We start from the raw sequence: 18,646 nt of genomic DNA, 5'->3' as shown, positions 1-18,646 counted from the left end.
CAGGGGTTGGATTTCTGGATCATATGTCAACTCTATTTTTAGTTTTGTAAGGAACCTCCATGCTGCTTTCCATAGTGGCTGCACTAATTTACATTGCCACTAACAGTGTAGGAGGGTTGCCTTTTCTCCACACCCTCTCCAGCATTTATTATTTGTAGACTTTTTAATGATGGCCATTCTGACTGGTGTAAGGTGATAATCTCATTATAGTTTTGAGTTGCATTTCTCTAATAATTAGCGATGTTGAGCATCTTTTCATGTGCTTATTGGCCGTCTGCATGTCTTCTTTGGAAAAATGTTTATTTAGGTCTTCTGTCCATTTTTTGATTAGGTTGTGGGTTTTTTGTTGTTGTTGTTGTTATTGAGTTGTATGAGCCATTTGTATATTTTGGAAATTAAGCCCTTGTCGGTCACATCCTAAAAATTTTTAAGCACTAGAAAGTTATCAAGTTCATAATGGCAGATACACATTTTCCAAGTTGCAAATAGATATACATTTTCATTTGAAAGTGCAAATTTTTACCATTGGCAACAAATATTCTCAGTTGTTTTCCTTGGAGTGACAGCCTCACTTCTTTTATTTTCAAGAAAATGTTTGCCTAGTACCCAAGGTTTATTAACCATAGTTTGTCTTTCAATCAGCCTTTCAAGTAAAAATGGTGTTCCATGAAAAAAGCAGCTGGCTCAGTTTGCAAGTCAAATAATCATACAAGTGCTTTTCCTTGAAACAGCTATTACACTTCGGTATGACAGGGAAGTACTTTATGCATATGTCTCATTTTGTCACAGAGAATATTGACAAAGCCTGTAGTCAAGGGCTGTGATCTAATAAAATTAATAATTCTTAGTGTTTCATGAAGGACATTCTTTGATGAATTAGTTAACACTGATGTGGCAGAGAAGAATATTATATAATGATTACAAATACACTTTGGTGTCAAAGCCTTGATTCATGTTTAGATACCAGAAGTTTCACCAGCCAGTGCTTTTTCACCATCAGTGGAAATGGCACGTAACACCTGAGTAGTATTATAAAAATAGTTTTGATTTCAGAAAAGTTCTGAATAAGTCTCAGTGTTCCCCAGAAGATTGAACATCAAACTTTGAAAACCACTAAATTTGGGTGATTTTGCTGCAGAACTGGAAAAAACTAATTTTATGATTCCCTTTATCACATTGACAAGACCCAACCCATTTGTCCAAAAATCCAATCTCATATCTGAGATACCCATGAAGGGTAAATGTTTATATTAATACTGAAGTTATCAAATTGTCTAGATAATTGAATAAAAATATTTTATCTGATTATGGTACTATTATTTAAGTGGAATGTCTTCAAGTACCTGATTACCTTTTACTAGAAACATGTATTTCCAAAATATTTTATAAAAATTCTATTTGAATGATCAATAACTCAAAATTTTATACTAATTCCAAGAAGTCTCACCTTTTACTTTCACTTCTAAGTGAGAACTTTCACTGGATAAATAGCAAAGAATTCTAGAAGATAAAACTATACCCTATTTTTTCCCCATATCATTATCAAGAAAAGAATAACTAATAGTGGGTAATGTCACTGAGTGACTACCAGGACCAGGAAGTATAACTATTTATTTAATACTAACAACAACCCAGTGAATTAGTTAGTTATTATTCCCAAGTAAAGCTGATGAAATTGAGTCTTAGAGAGAATTAATGACCTCACCAATGTCACAGAAGTAGTAAGTGAAAGACAACTTAATCATGAAGCTATTTAAGTGTCAGTGTGAACCCTGACTGGTTAGAGTCAAGAAAGCTCATGTTAAAGTAGGTGGCTCCTCATTTTTGGAACTGTTAAGTGGCTTTACTATTCATCAGCACTGATAAGCCTCTCACATAATCTAGTCCTGGTATAAATTCATGACAAAAGAATCTCTCTTGGGAGGTTCTCAATCTCTCTTTGCTATGATCTGTGAGCTGAATCACAGTTATAGAAAGCCTGACAACATTGCCCCAAGGTCTGGAGGCTTGGCAGAGAAAACAGAACCTGATGTTGAGCTTCAGAAATTATAACAGATTTTACACTTGGTTAGGATTGAGACTGAAAGAGGATCTGGAAGTTAGTTCTTTGGGGGACTTAACAGGAAAAATTCTCTAGTGATAAATGGAATATAACCTCTGAAAGATACTCCAGAGGATGGAGCTTACTTGGGACAAGTATGTGACTTATGATATTTGTGGCCCTGCATCAGTGAGAATCTTGTCTTTGGAGGTAGAAGGGATGACCACTTGTCTAGGATGCTAGAAAAAGGATTCAGCCTAGGCTGGGTTGTCCCATTTGACTTCTAGGACCTTATTTAGTCCTGGGTGGAAGAGAATTTTGAACAAAGGAAAAACACTGCCTTTGTCGTCACCATTTTCATTTCCACAGCTCCTTTCCTGTCAGTCAATTCATCCTTGGAGTTCTACAAAGGTGTAACTAAGGCGGTATTTCATCTTTTATTCTACATCTCTGCCACCTTACAATGAGTGTGGAAAAATCAGAAATAAAGAATTCTCCTTTTTTTAAGAAGCTGTGAAGCACACTGTATGACAATGTTAAAGTAAAAGAAGAAAAGTTTATTATTAATTAATCAAGAAGTTTTTGATTGTCAGCTCTGAGCCAGGCACGGTTATTGAAACTGGAGATACAGCAGTGAACAAAACAGAAAAATTCTCCACTTTCATGGAGCTTATGTTCCACTGGAGAGATGAAAGATATGCACATAAACAAAGAAACCCCAAATATGTATAATATATAAAATAGATATTATTATATTTATAGAAATATGTAATATGCACATTGTATATTTAGATATATGTCATGATAAGAATTATAAATAAAAAGCAGGTAAGATGTTAGAGGGTGATGAGGGGTTGGGTTATATGTTGTTTTATTTAGGTTGGTCAGGGAGGATTTTTGGACAGGGTGACATTTGAGCAAAAATCTGAATGCAGTTAGGGAATAAACCATGTGAGTATCTGGGGGAGGAGCTGTCTACTCAGACGGTATGACAAATGCAAATGTCCTCAATTGGGAATATGATTTTCATAACTGAGAAATAGCAAGGAGATCACTGTGGCTGACAAAGAATGAGCCAGGGAGAGGAGATGATATCAGACAGGTAACTGAGGGTCAGATAATATGTAGGGCCTTACAGGCAATGGGTCAAGGTGTGGGATTTGAATTTTATTCTGAGTGAGATGTAAAAGCCTTGGATGGTTTTGAGCAGAAGAGTAACGTCATATGAATTGGGTTTTAAATAATCAAGCTGTTGTGTGGAAATTAGACAGTGAGTGAACGAGGATTGAAGCCCAGTGACCAATGAAAAAGTCCAGTGAAATATCAGCAATCCAAATGAGAGACTATGTGACTTGGAGGAAAGTGGTGAGGTGATTAGATTTTAGATAACTTTTGAACTACAGCTGACAGGATTTGATAATGGATGGATGGAGTGCATGAGATAAATAATAAGGCCACTGATATTGTCAAGGCTTTGTCCCAGAGCACTGCAGAAACAGAGTTGTAGTTAAACTGAGGAGACAGAGACCTTCTCAAGTTTCTGTTTTGTTTGTTTTGTATCAAGAATTTGGTTTTTCCCTTTTGTAGTTTGAGATTCCTGTTAGACATCTTATTGGGTCAGTAGCTGTGTATCAGGTCTGGAGTTCTTGGAATACATTGAGCCTGGAGTTTTAAATTTGAGATGGCTTTAGTTGAGAGGGAAATAACAGCAAATCATGAAGGAGAACTAAAGGAAGCTGCATATTGTTTTGAGAGTTGTTTCCTTTTAAGATTTACCCCAGTCTGGGGGATTGTTTAGCCAGGGCAGTTTTTCAGCTGAAAACACTGCCCTCTAAGATACTTGAAGTTTCAAACCATGTCTCACCATCTTTACAAAGCTAAGTGCTGGCCTTATGACTGTGTCAGAGTAGACATTGGTTCACTTTAAAAAAACAAAGTTGCTAGTATTAGGTAAGTGTTCAGCGCATACTATACATAGATAATTGTGATCACTTAATTCATAATCTTGGCTGAATGAGAGGCTGATTGGTATAAAAGGACAATGTATTAATAGTTAAAGTGAAAACATGTGCTTCAAAATTTCAACATAGAATGTAAATTAATTTAATTTTTTAAAACTTTCTGAACAACACATGCTTTTAGTTTGTTTTTTTTTAGTTTTTTAATTTTAATTTTCTTTTTACATCTTATTGGAGTATAATTGCTTTACAATGTTGTGTTAGTTTCTGCTGTATAACAAAGTGAATCAACTACATGTATACATATATCCCCATATCCCCTCCCTCTTGAGCCTCCTTCCCACCCTCCCTATACCACCCCTCTTAGGTGGTCACAAAGCACCAAGCTGATCTCCCTGTGCTATGCAGCTGCTTCTCACTAGCTATCTATTTTACATTTGGTAGTGTATATATGTCAATGCTACTCTCTCACTTCTTCCCAGCTTCCCTTTTCCCGACCATGTCCTCAAGTCCATTTTCTACATCTTTGTCATTATTCCTGTCCTGCCACCAGGTTCATCAGAGCCTTTTTTTTTTTTTTTTTTTTTTAGATTCCATATATATGTGTCAGCATACAGTATTTGTTTTTCTCTTTCTGACTTACTTCACTCTGTATGAGAGACTCTAGGTCCATCTACCTCACTACAAATAACTCAATTTCATTTCCTTTTATGGCCGAGTAATATTCCATTGTATATATGTGCCACATCTTCTTTATCCATTCATCTGTTGATGGACGCTTAGGTTGTTTCCAAGTCTGGCTATTGTAAATAGTGCTGCAATGAATATTATGGTGCATGTCTCTTTTTGAATTATGGTTTTCTCAGGGTATATGCCCAGTAGTGGGATTGCTGGGTGGTATGGGAGTTCTATTTTTAGTTAAGGAACCTCCATACTGTTCTCCATAGTGGCTGTATCAATTTACATTCCCACCAACAGTGCAGGAGGGTTCCCTTTTCACTACACCCTCTCCAGCATTTAACGTTTGTAGATTTTTTGATAATGGCCATTCTGACCGGTGTGAGGTGATACCTCATTGTGGTTTTGATTTGCATTTCTTTAATGATTAGTGATGTTGAACATCCTTTAATGTGTTTGTTGGCAATCTGTATATCTTCTTTGGAGAAATGTCTATTTAGGTCTTCCGCCCATTTTTAGATTGGATTGTTTGTCTTTTTGATATTGAGCTGCATGAGCTGTTCATATATTTTGGAGATTAATCCTTTGTCAGTTGCTTCGTTTGCAAATATTTTCTCCCATTCTGAAGGTTGTCTTTTCGTCTTGTTTATGGTTTCCTTTGCTGTGCAAAAGCTTTTAAGTTTCATTAGGTCCCATTTGTTTATTTGTGTTTTTATTTTCATTTCTCTAGGAGGTGGGTCAAAAAGGATCTTGCTGTAATTTATGTCATAGAGTGTTCTGCCTATGTTTTCCTCTAAGAGTTTTATAGTGTCCGGCCTTACATTTAGGTCTTTAATCCATTTTGAGTTTATTTTTGTGTATGGTGTTAGGAAGTGTTCTAATTTCATTCTTTTACATGTAGCTGTCTAGTTTTCCCAATCTCAAGAAACAAGAAAAATCTCAAATAAACAACCTAACCTTACACTTAAAGCAATTAGAGAAAGAAGAACAAAAAACCCCAAGTTAACAGAAGGAAAGAAATCATAAAGATCAGAGCAGAAATAAATGAAAAAGTAATGAAGGAAAAAATAGCAAAGATCAATAAATCTAAAAGCTGGTTCTTTGAGAAGATAAACAAAATTGATAAACCATTAGCCAGACTCATCAAGAAAAAAAGGGAGAAGACTCAAATCAATAGAATTAGAAATGAAAAAGGAGAAGTAACAAATGACACTGCAGAAATACAAAGGATCATGAGAGACTACTGTAAGCAACTATATGCCAATAAAATGGACAACCTGGAAGAAATGGACAAATTCATAGAAAAGTCTTCAACCTTCTCAGACTGAACAAGGAAGAAATAGAAAATATGAACAGACAAATCACAAGCACTGAAATTGAAACTGTGATTAAAAATCTTCCAACAAACAAAAGCCCAGGACCAGATGGCTTCACAGGTGAATTCTATCAAACACTTAGAGAAGAGTTAACACCTACCCTTCTCAAACTCTTCCAAAATATAGCAGAGGGAGGAACACTCCCAAACTCATTCTACAAGGCCACCATCACCCTGATACCAAAACCAGACAAAGATGTCATAAGAAAAGAAAACTACAGGCCAATATCACTGATGAACATAGATGCAAAAATCCTCAACAAAATACTAGCAAACAGAATCCAACAGCACATTAAAAGGATCATACACCATGATCAAGTGGGGTTTATCCCAGGAATGCAAGGATTCTTCAGTATTTGCAAATCAGTCATTGTGTTACACCATATTAACAAATTGAAGGATAAAAACCATATGATAATCTCAATAGATGCAGAAAAAGCTTTCAACAAAATTCAGTTGTTTTGTTTTTTTAAAGAAAGAGAGTTCAAAAGCCATTAATAGTAAAAACAAGTTTCAACACACCCTGTTGAAATTGGTGGATAAATAAGCTACTTCAAGAGTTAAATAATGCCAATTTCATACAAATGATATATTCAATAAACATTACTTTTATCTCTTAATTTTAAAAAATCTCTAATGTCCGTCTGAAGAACATATATTTTTTTTTTTTTGAAGAATTTTTTTTTTTTTTTGGCTGTGTTGGGTCTTCGTTTCTGTGCGAGGGCTTTCTCCAGTTGTGGCAAGCGGGGGCCACTCCTCATCGCGGTGCGCGGGCCTCTCACCATCGCGGCCTCTCCTGCTGCGGAGCACAGGCTCAGTAGTTGTGGCTCACGGGCCCAGCTGTTCCGTGGCATGTGGGATCCTCCCAGACCAGGGCTCGAACCCGTGTCCCCTGCATTAGCAGGCAGACTCTCAACCACTGCACCACCAGGGAAGCCCCTGAAGAACATATTTTTAATCTAACTTTATCCCAAGAAGAAAGTCATTTGTTCTTACAGATTCAAGATTTACTCACATTGTTCCTATCATAATAAATAGTTTAATATAAACCATAAAGCACATTGCTTATAAAAATGGATTAGAGTTTTTGAAAATATCTTTAAACAAATCACTAAAAAGTAATAAATATGAGAATTAAAACATAAAGTCTATCAGAAAATTTCATGTTTTCTCTTCTCCAGTAAAATCAAAATATGATGTGGAGGCTACTCTTTTCTAGCTTTATTTTAATCATCTTCTGATATATTTTAAAAACATGGGAATCCAATAGAGGTGATTGTCTCAGATCTTGAAAATTATAAAAATTAAGAAAACTCCCCTACAATCTTTTACAGTACTCTACACAAGACACATTCATGTTTGTATGTAAAGAATAGAAGCTATCAAATATCTACTGTGTTCCAGGTACTGAGCTAGACATTTTCTTATAATTTTCTGACAGTCCCATGATTGAGCTCGTGGGGTTTGTCAGGTCCACAGTAGTGCACAGAAACAATGATTGGGTTACATTCACCAGGTTGCAGGGAATTAAAAGATTTATGACTTGCAATAAACTGTGGGAGGAAAGGCATGAATGTTACAAGACTTATGAGAAGAAACAAATCTTTATAAAAGCAATTTTTCTTTCTCTAGCAAACCTATAGCTTAAGTTAGATTTAGAGGATTAATTCTGATATTTTCTTTAGAGGATTTTTTTTTTCTTTTTTTTCTGAGCTGGACTCCCCTACAGTGAGGTAGCAGTTTAAATTTAAAAAGATTAAATAACCCAGGAACTTCATCTCAACCTACTTAATTTCCTAGGATTCCTGGCTTGAATACTAGGCTGTTTTATAAATGTACAACAACCTAAGATTGTGGGAGGGTTTGAATCTATTTGTGCAGCAGCTAAACAATAGAGTGCGAAAAGACCAGGATTTGGACTCGGAAGATCCAAAGTTAAGTCTTGGCTTCAACGTAATTTTGTGAGTTTGGTTAAAACTCTTCCTTTTTCCAGATCTCAATTTACCTATTTGTATATGAGGAGTTTGAGGATTATACTTGTCAGGAGTTTTTCAGAAACAAATGTCGGAAGTTCAAGTCGAAGTGCATTAAGAAAATAAGAAATTTATTGGTGCCCATAACTGAAAAGTCCAGAGTTACAACTAGCTCTAAGTATGGCTGGATCTAGGGGCTGGAATTATGTTGTCAGGTTCTGTTTTTCTACATCTTGCTGCCCTACTTTCCTCATAGATTTGGCTTTATTTATTCATTTATTTTTGGCTCTAGGCTTTACTCTTTTCATCTAGCAACTTCTAGAGAAAGAGGGTTTCCTTTCCTAATAATAATTACAATAAAAGGATGGAATCTCTTTGGTTCAACTTGTTTCATATGCTCTGCCTTAAACTAATCACAATTTATTTGTTTAACTAACTTATTTACTAATTATTATTTGAGCTCTACAATGGGATAGGTACTATGGTCCTAGACATCTGTGACACAATGATGAACAAACATAAAAATATGTAAATATATAAATACCCCACCTCCAGAGTGGGACAGCTAGGCAATACACTAATACATGAATAAATACATAATTTTCTGCCATGCTTGTCATGTTTTAAGGAAAAATAAAGCAGGACAAGGGAATAGAGAGTGATAGGGCCTATTTTGTATATGGTGATCAGACAAGTCTTTTCTGATACAGTGATATTTGTGATTCTTCTGGGAGAAAAGTGACTCTGGAAGAAAACAATAAATTCAAGAAGCTTGTTTATTCTGTCACGGAATAGCAAGGAGTCTAGGGTGGATGGAGCAGGATGATTTAGGAGGAGAGTGGTAAGGTATGAGGATAGGAAGGTGGTGTCAGATTTTATCCTAAGTTAGAAATTCTGGAGGATTGAGAACAGTAGAGAGACAGGAGAATTATCTAACCTATGTCTTCAAAGGATGACTCCTGTTAGCATTTGGAGAATAGACTGTAAGGCACTGGACTGGAAGCAAGGGATCATTTGGGAGGTTATTCCACTGGTATTGGTAGGAGATGCTTGTGGCTTAAACTACAGTAGCAGGTGGAGAGAAATGGTCAGATTCAGGACGAATTTTGAAGGTAGAGTTGACAGGATTCACTGATGGATTTAAAAATCTTCCTTCAAGAGAAAGACCAAGAATCATAAGACAGGAAGAATTCATCAGACACTCCAGTCTTCCTTGGCATATACTGTAAATATACAATTGGATATGCATGTCTAAGGGATTCTTGGCTATTTTTCTCCATACTCTATAATAACATTTGTAATGATATTTACAGTTCTGGCATGAATATGGAATATACTGATGTTCCTTTCCATTGGAAGTGGATGTTAGGGTAGGCCATTTGAACCACACCTATTGAGAGTCATGTAGGATATTTCTCTGAAACAAACCTTCATGCTGTTACTAAGGGAGAGTAAATATTGGACATAAAAAAAGTCACAGAAGATGTCTAGTATAAAAAGATGTTTAGTGTAAAATTATCGTAAACTGTAGAGCTTTTGCCATAACTTCCTGTTAATTCTCAGAAAAAGTTGTTTTAATCTTTGTAGATAGCAAAGCACCTACCCAGATTCCTTAATCTGAAATTTGAATCTTTGCATATGCATCATCTCCATTACACTTTCTCTTCGCTTCAAGTACACTGGGTCACTTCCCATAACTTACACATTTTGTTCGCTGCACTGCTTGACCCCTACACCTCTGCATGCTCTGCTCTCTACTGGGAATGCTTTTCTTTCTTTTGTCCACCTGGTAGATTCTTGACCATTCCTCAATGTTTCCCTCTCTATCAGCTTTCTCAGACTAAGTCTCCTCCTGCCTCTGGGCTCCACTTAGTACTTTAACATCAATAGTTTCACCTCTATTATAACATGGTCATGATATGTACATGCGTTGGCTTCTCAAGGATACATATCTCAAATTGACATTGCTGAATCACAGTGAAAGATCAACTTTTACTAGACATTTTAAAATTGGCTCTCTATAGCAGTTTATCAATTTACACTTATAAGTGAGGGTGAGCACTCCTTTCTTCATATCTAAGCCAACCTTTGGCATATTTAGATTTTAAGATTTTTACCAATCTGAAGAATACGAAATTAATCATTTTTCCTGATTATTAGTGGTCATTCAAGGTTCTTACCACAAACCTGATTTGTATCCTATTTGATTTATTTTTATGTTTCTTTTTATCCATTATTTCTGTTTTTGTGGCCTGGGCTATACACTGCACAGCCTATAGGGGGCATCATTCATGTAGACTACTGTGAGAATGGTGTCAGTTTGGGTTTTTGCAAAAAAATGGCCCTGAGGCAAAGGCTATGTTTTACTCATCTTTCTACAGCAATTCTGTTTGGTTCAAGATTTGGCACAGAGTAAACACTAAATAAATGTTGCATTGAATAGAGGATAGTTTCACTGAACATTTCAGCAAAATTGCTTTGTTTCCAACATCTTATGAAGAAGTAAAATATGTAGTAACGTGGCTGCATCTAGACATTATTTTTATTGTATTTACATTTTCTGTTTTATCCTTTTTTTTTTTTTTAAGAAGGCACATTATCAGAAAATGTGCATGTCTGTATGATACATTATGATAACTTGGCTTCTTAATTCTGTAACATGGGACTCTCAATGCTGAGTCTATATATTATTCTGGAAGACAGACAATGAGGTAGGTTAACATACAAAATCAGAGAAAGACTCTACCCAATCAACTGTGCACTTGAAATTGTCAAGATAAAGGCTTCAATTTCCCCAAAAGAATTATGCCTGAGAACCACAATCCTTTACATTTGTTCAATATTTTTGGTTTACAAAGGACATTCACGTATATCATGTCATTTGACTTCCACTAAAATCCAATGGGTTAAGTTGGACACATATTATTACTGAAGCTAAGAGATATTAGCAACTTGGTCAAGGTGTTGTAGCTAATGAGGCAGGCAAAATCTGATTTTCATGGGCAGCAATGTGCCCATCTGCGATACTACACATCCCAACTTCACTCGTTGCTAGATGTGACCACAGAAACACCATTTCATCCAGTGAGACATAAAAGTGGAAATTGGCTGAGAATTTCTTTGTTTTATAATGTATTTCTTTATCGTCTTTTCTAATACACTATTTGCTGCAAACCAAAGAATATGTATGTAGTATATGTAAGTTCTGAAGAATAATAATTATATAATGAACACCTGTGAACCCACTCACTACCTAACCCAAGGAGTAGAACATAACCAACAACACTTATATGCCTGTAAGTTCTTTACCTATCCAACCACTGTTTTCTTCCAGAAGTAACATTATATTGAATTTTGTGTTTATCATTTCTGTTTTTCTTTTTCCATAGTTTTATCTCTTATGTATAATGCCTTAAAAATATATTTTTTAGTTTTGCTAGTTTTGAGTTTTATAAAAATGATATTATGCTCAATGTGTTCCTCTGGGACTTTCTTTTTTTCACTCAAAATTATTTCTTAAAGACATCCATTTTATGTACAACTATATTCTATCTATTTTTACTGCCATAAGATATTCCATTGTGTGAATATACCACAAATTATCTTTCCCCTACCAATGGACATCTGAAAGGATTCCAATTTTCTCGCTATTACAATTACTACAGTTGTTATTCTTATATGTGTATCCTTGTATATATGTAAGAGTTTCCCCAGTAGTGAATTTTTATATGAATTTGGGTATTTAAATTTACAGTATAATGAAATATTTCAAAATTTGTTGGACCAATTGAGAGAGACCCACCACCATTGATCCACATTCCCTTCAACACTTGTATTATTAGACTTCTTAAATGTTGCCAATCTAGAGAATATGATTGGGTCTAAGTTTGAATCTTTATTAATTTTATTAATAATCTTTTATTATTAAGGTTATTAATAAGGTTGAGCATATTTTCATACTTTTAATGACTGCATCATTTATCTTTTGTGAAATGACTTTGCATGACTTTTGCTTATCTTTCTATTGAGTTGTGTTTTTTAATTGATTTATTGGGGTTTCTTTTAGATTCTGGATATTAAATCTTTGTCTATTATATACTATGTGCTGGTTATCTCCTCCCCATTATAGACTGTCTTTTTATGTTCCTACTATGTCTTTGATGAACAGAAGTTCTTCAGTTTAATGTAGTTGTATATATTCATTTTTAAAAATATGGTTTGCTTTTTGTGTCTTATTTAATAATAATAAAAAAATCCTGTAATTCATGGTAAAGAATTCATTCTCTTATTTTTTTATTCTGACATTTTTTAAGTTTTGGTTTTCATATTCAAGGTTTTAACCCATATGGAATTGACTTTTGTATATGGTAGGAGTTAGAGATTATTTTTCCCCCACATGGATACCCAATTTCCACACCACATATATTGAAGCATCCCTCATATCTCCACTGATCTGCAATACTGTCATGTCTTGTATCACAGTTTTACATATGCTCGAGCTATTTTGGACTGTTCATCCCACTGTTCCCATCTCACTGTTAAGTTAGTTTTTCCTTCCACTGGGGATTTCTGAGAAAGTTTTGATTTTCTGATATACGTGCTATTACTTTCTACCTTTCTCTTTCTTCCTCTTTTTCTTCTTCATCTTTGTATGTTGAATAACGTAATGAGGGTGAAGGAAGAGTAGCAGTCTTGAAGCCATAAAGTAGCTATGAGAATGGAAGCCACATACTAAGAATGATAAAGTATGAAGATAGAATATACCTGGTTATTTGGCTGTATTACAGATTCTTCATGCCATATTTGGATTACTTACCTCTGGATGACTTGTTATATGAAACAAACAAAGCTCTATTTGGTTAATTCTCTGTACTTTTATGTGAAATTCAGGAGGTGCGCTATTTACGTTTCTCTTCAAATAAGAATCTGCCATGGTGGGGACAGTTTGCCAACGGCTTTCAGCTGCACTGCCATTGGGATCTCCTGCAGCCTTCCAGCTGAAGCCACACTTTGCTGGACAGCTCCCAGATAATGACTAAGTGCAGCAGGGGTGCTAGAGCCTGTTCATTTCTGCCCAGTGCAGGACTCTTCTATGGACATCCTTTAAACCACAGCTCCCCATGGACTGGCCCCAAGACTTTCTCAGAGCTGCACATCAGGTTGAGGCTTTTCCTGCAGAATTATCTTCCCTTCCCTCTCTCCTTTCACAAGTGTTAGACCAGGCTGTGTTGACTAACTATGGCCCATGGACCAAATTTGGACCACATCCTTTTTTTTTTTTTTTGTATGCTCTGTAAGCAAAGAATAGTTTTTGCATTTTAGACAGTTGTAAAACAAACAAAAAACAAAAGCAAAGAAGAATATGTAACAGAGACTATATGTATCCCATAAAGCCTAAAGTATTTACTATCTGGCCCTTTACAGAAAGTTTGCCAACCCCTGTAAAGGCTTTCCTGTCTATTCCTGCTTTCTTTACCCTTGCTCTTCCACAGGAATTAGCATTCCACCTCTTGCAATTCTAACCCTGTCTTGACATTCTGCTTCCCAGAATACTTAAACTGAGACATTTGGTCTCTGCTACTACATTAAATTATTAAAATGTAATCATTAAAAAGTAGATTAGTAAAGGGCAGAATCAGGACCAAAATCCAGGGCAGGCCTATGACTCTAATACACCAGACTTCTTTGAGGATACTTTTGAGAACACTAGAATGCAAAATTTGGAAGATAATAAAATATTCAATAATGGGTAAAATAGATTTGGTTTCTACTTTTATTGACTTTTTAACCTAGTGATTATAGGTATCAACTTAACTGTCCAAAGATTGGGACATATTTTCAACTTGGTAAGTCATATGAAACTAATGTTTGACTTCTCTCTTCTTTTGAAAACACTTTCTTCACTCTAGATTTCCATACTCCTGCCTTTTCCCACTGTCTACTGGTCATCTCTACTTGGATGTGCAATAAGCATCTTAAACTTAACATGTCCAAAATAAAACTTCTGATTTTCTCTTCATACCTACTCTCCTGTAGTCTTCCCTCTCTGGATTTTGGCAGCTCCATCCTATCAATTGCTTGGGCCAAAAATCTTGGAGTCATCTTTGACTCTTATTTTAACATGACATCTCACATCAGTCAATCAGCAAAACTGGCTGGCTCTACTTTAGAATGTTATCCAGATTATAACCACTTCTTACTACCCACTGCTATCACCAAGCCACCTCTTGCCAGAATTATTGGTAATATCCTTCTATCTGAACTCACTGCTTTTCTCCTTGCCCTCCTATAGTCTATTCTCAACACAACAGAGAAAAAATACATCTTAATTTAGATCTTGTGCCTTCTCTGCTCAAAACCTAACACTGTTTGTTCCCTTTACTTAATAGTAGATGAAGTCCTTACAATGGTCCACCATGCCCTATATGGTTTAGATTCCCCTTCTTTTCAAGCCTTCATCTCCTATTACTCTCTTCTAGCTTAAAGCATTCCGACTACACTGGCCTCCTTACTCTTTTTTGAACATTTTATACATAATTCCACTTTTGAGCATTTAAACCTGCTTTTTTTTGGAATGTTCTTTCCCCTAGATAATTGATTTGCTTCTTATTCTCCTTGATATTGTTTCTTAAACATCACCTTTTCACTGAGGACTTCCATGACCTTATTATTTTAAATTGTTACCCTCTTCCAACCTTCCCAGTCTTGCCTACTTTGGTTTTTATCTATATGGTTTATCACCATCTAATATACTATATATTTAGCATGTTTATTTTACTGTCTATATTCCCATATAGAATGTAAGTTCTAGGAGCAAAGGGTTTTTTGTCTGTTTTATTCATGGTGGCTACGTTGCACAAATCCAGGGCCACCATTTCCTTTGTGGCAGAAAGTACTTGGCGAATATTAGCTTCTTTAAAATATTACTGAATGAATGAATCAATGTTTATGAACTCTGCATGGTAACAGTATATTACTATACACTTGAATGGAAAACAAAAAAGAAATCAAAATTATTTTTACTATGTGATACTATGAAAAAAAAGTAAAAAATAACAACAAACTCCAAAGCTGATCTTTGGGGAAGAAAAGGTGGCTAGAGAAGATCACATCAAATTATTAATAGTTTTGCTTTTGAATAATATGGCTATTACAATCTTAAATAATTATTTCTACTTTTCTATATTTTTCTACTTTATTATTAATACATTTTAATTTTATTATCTGGAAAAATAAATATTGTGGTAAAAAATAATTTTCAAAAATAAATTCCTCTAGGAATTAAAAATAAATGTAGCAAGATTATACTTTGGCTAAGGACTTTCCTGAAATTTTCATATAACAAAGGAAAATAACTCAGCGATTATAATACGATAAACACTTACACTCTTGAGCTAATATTATTTGTTAAACAGAAGGCTGTTCTTTAAACGAGAATTTGCTTTGTATTAATGACTATTATTGGTGATGACTTAAAAAATAATAGAAAATGACAAGAAAGAAGGTTATTTACCAAAGAAATATGACAACAGTTTCTGAAGACCATCTCCGTTTAACTCCTTCCTTCCTCTCACCAAAACAAACAAACAAAAAAACCCCTAAAACCAGAAAATAGAACCATAATGTTAGAGAAAAGGTAAATAAACAACATTTCATCTATGAAGTGCCTGGATGTGGTTTATATAGAAAATTTTTTGAGCAAGCTTGGTCCTGAGAGATGACATAGCCCAGTGATGTGCAATTCAGAACGTGCAGTGGAATCCCATGGGAAACTCATACCTGATACCCTCCTCTCAGAGATTCTGATTCCCCTAACCTGGGTTTAAATCCTTGGAATTGGGAAGTTTCAAAAACCTCCAATGTTCAAATGCTTCCATGTTGTTATAGATAAGAACCACTGCATGGGGCCAAGCTCTTCCTTTTACAAATGAGAAAATAGTGGATGGAGATCTCCAGAGCTCACAATGGCTGATCAATGGCAGAGCCCAGCGCTAAATTTCAAATTCATTTTTCTTCCCACTTAACACTCTTCACCCTCCTGGGGCCCAGGAGAGGGTCTTATTTGTTTTCTATATCCTTTATCCTTGTCAACATTTAATGGCACTGGCCCATGGTAGGTGTTCGGTAAATATTAATTGAATATCTCTTATCCTAAAATCTCTATAATTAGCTGGTACCATGGAAACTGGCAGAAGTCACTGCAGGTTCCAGGATTATGTGAGGACAGACTGTTGAGTTTAAAAACACAGTGAGAAACGTTCTCAATGCTCTGAAACTCTCACGGTATTTTTAATACCCATCTTCCATTGACAGGATTTTCCCACATGGCCAATATCAGCAATTAGACAAGAGATTATAGGGCAGGTTGGGGGTACCTGGGGTATAGCTGGGGTGGGGGAGGAGGAGACTGCAGAAATCTTATACCTGAGCCACACTCAAAAGGAAGGAAGAAAACCCATTACCAGATTTTACTAGGATTAACAACAGGCTTTAAAATGTTGGAATGTGGGAATGGTATGGAGTTTTCCCTGGACCTGGGCACGGATCCACATAGAAAGTACTAATTGATGAGTAGGAGAAACGACATGGTTTGCAGGACAATGGCATCCATAAGGAGGGGCTCACACAGAGGGGCTGTCTACTTGGTATGACTGACAATCCAGGTTTTCTCTTAAGAGTACTTGTCAGGAGCACTTAGGAATTGTATTACCTCTCAAACTTCATGGGCCTGGACCCCTCCTCAGAAATTTAAATTCTGTAGAAAGAGTGGGGATTCTGATGCATCTGCTTAATTTAAAGGGACTGAGAATAATCTTAGTCTCTCACCCTTAAGGCTAACGTCCACATAGAGCTCCACATAGAGCTGCAATCCTTTGTTTACAAGCCTGTCTCTTTAATATGTAAATTGCTTACGGAGAGGTTACAACTAAGGCTTTATCAATTATTGATATTTTCAGATAACAGGTGAATGAGTTTCATCACTTGCTTTCCTAAGAAGTAGTTTTGGTAATAATCATTACAAAAACAATAATGGATTTCTGGCTGTCTTTCTCTCTTCCAACTTGTGAGAAACACAACTGCCTTAAGCTTTCATGATGATTTACAGTTGGTGATTTTATCCCTTAGTCATTTATTGTAGCATGTCCCCTTTCTATGGATGAGGAAAATGAAGTAACGTCTCCTGACATTCTCTTGTATCACCACCCTTGACGAGGAAAAGCACAGTTGGAGAGAAATAGGGCATTCCAGTGGGTGGAGCCACTCAAATAGTTGACAGGTGGTGCAGAGGCACCATAGCTCTTTCCCAGTAACACATGGTGAGTCAGATCCTATCCCAAGCCATCTCTTCTTCCAAGCACGGCAATCTTGAAATAAATGATTTAAAAAAAAACAAACAAAAAAAACACAAGGATTTATTTTATATTAAAAAAAACACAATTTATTGAAAAAGAGTAACACTTTATACAATTCCCATTACAAAACCCTAAAATACCTATTTGTCTGTTTCCAGGTATGGTAGCAGAGTACAAAAATATCAAAATTAGATAAATTTTGGTGTAACCATTCTGTTGGCCATTTTGGACTATAGATTTCAGAGTTTAGCAACTAGTAACCACATGTATTTATACTTGCCCATCACTAGGATCTATGTAGGTAGCAGTTCTTTGAATTATACATTCTAGGAGCACAGACTTTCAGGTTTGGAAGACACACTAAAATTTACTAGGTTCAAATCATATGATGGAGTCCTTTGGATAATTTCCCCTATATGGTTTCACTATGAGTTACATTCCCAAACTACCTATCCTAGCAGTGTTAGCTGCCAGCTAATAGCAACACCTCTGATGACATCGCAGAACAGATATCCACCTTGTAAACCCTTGGAAGTTACTAAAAGAAAAAAAATCTTCCATTCTTTGGTTAGCCAACATGTACACTGTTTCACCCATTACATCTGCAAACTTGTCCTAGGTCAAGTCCGCATTCCTGAAAGGAGAAAAGCTTAGCCACAAAAAGCATCAGGCCATAGTGACTGAAGAAAATTAAGACTGCCCCAGAATCCTTTTCACTTAGTAATCTGAAATTCACTTTAGTGTCTCATCACTTGAGAGGTCGGTTAAAGCAAGAAACCTATTGCTTACAATTTGTCTCTTTTCAGTCATTTGAAAAGTAATCCAAAACCTATTCACTTAAATTCCTTAATTCTTTCCCCTAGTATAATACTTTTTACCTCACAAAATCACACTTACATGTATCCCATCTCATTGGATCCCCACAACAGCCCTGAGAGGTAGGCAGGTCAGGAAGTACAATCCTCTTTTTATAAGTGAAGCAGTAAATCTAGGGCAACCAAGTGCCCTGCCCAAACTCACACTGTAATTGATAGCACCAAGACTCACATAAGGTCTCCAGACACCGAAGTCAACACCCTTCCCATTACATCATCTTGCTCGAGTGAAGGAGCATTTTCCACAGACTGGAAAACTAAGGGCAATTGTTAAAACAGAACAGAGCACCAACAGCATGGTGGCCACCGCTGAAAGGAAGGAAACGGGTCTGTGGAGAAAGGAAGGTGCCGAACGACGGGATGCTTGTGTCTAGGTTTGGTTCAATGACTTCT

The sequence above is a fragment of the Eubalaena glacialis genome, chromosome 6 (genome assembly GCF_028564815.1).
Source record: "Eubalaena glacialis isolate mEubGla1 chromosome 6, mEubGla1.1.hap2.+ XY, whole genome shotgun sequence".
NCBI classification, from domain to species: Eukaryota; Metazoa; Chordata; class Mammalia; order Artiodactyla; family Balaenidae; genus Eubalaena; species Eubalaena glacialis.
This window is presented reverse-complemented; position numbering follows the sequence as displayed.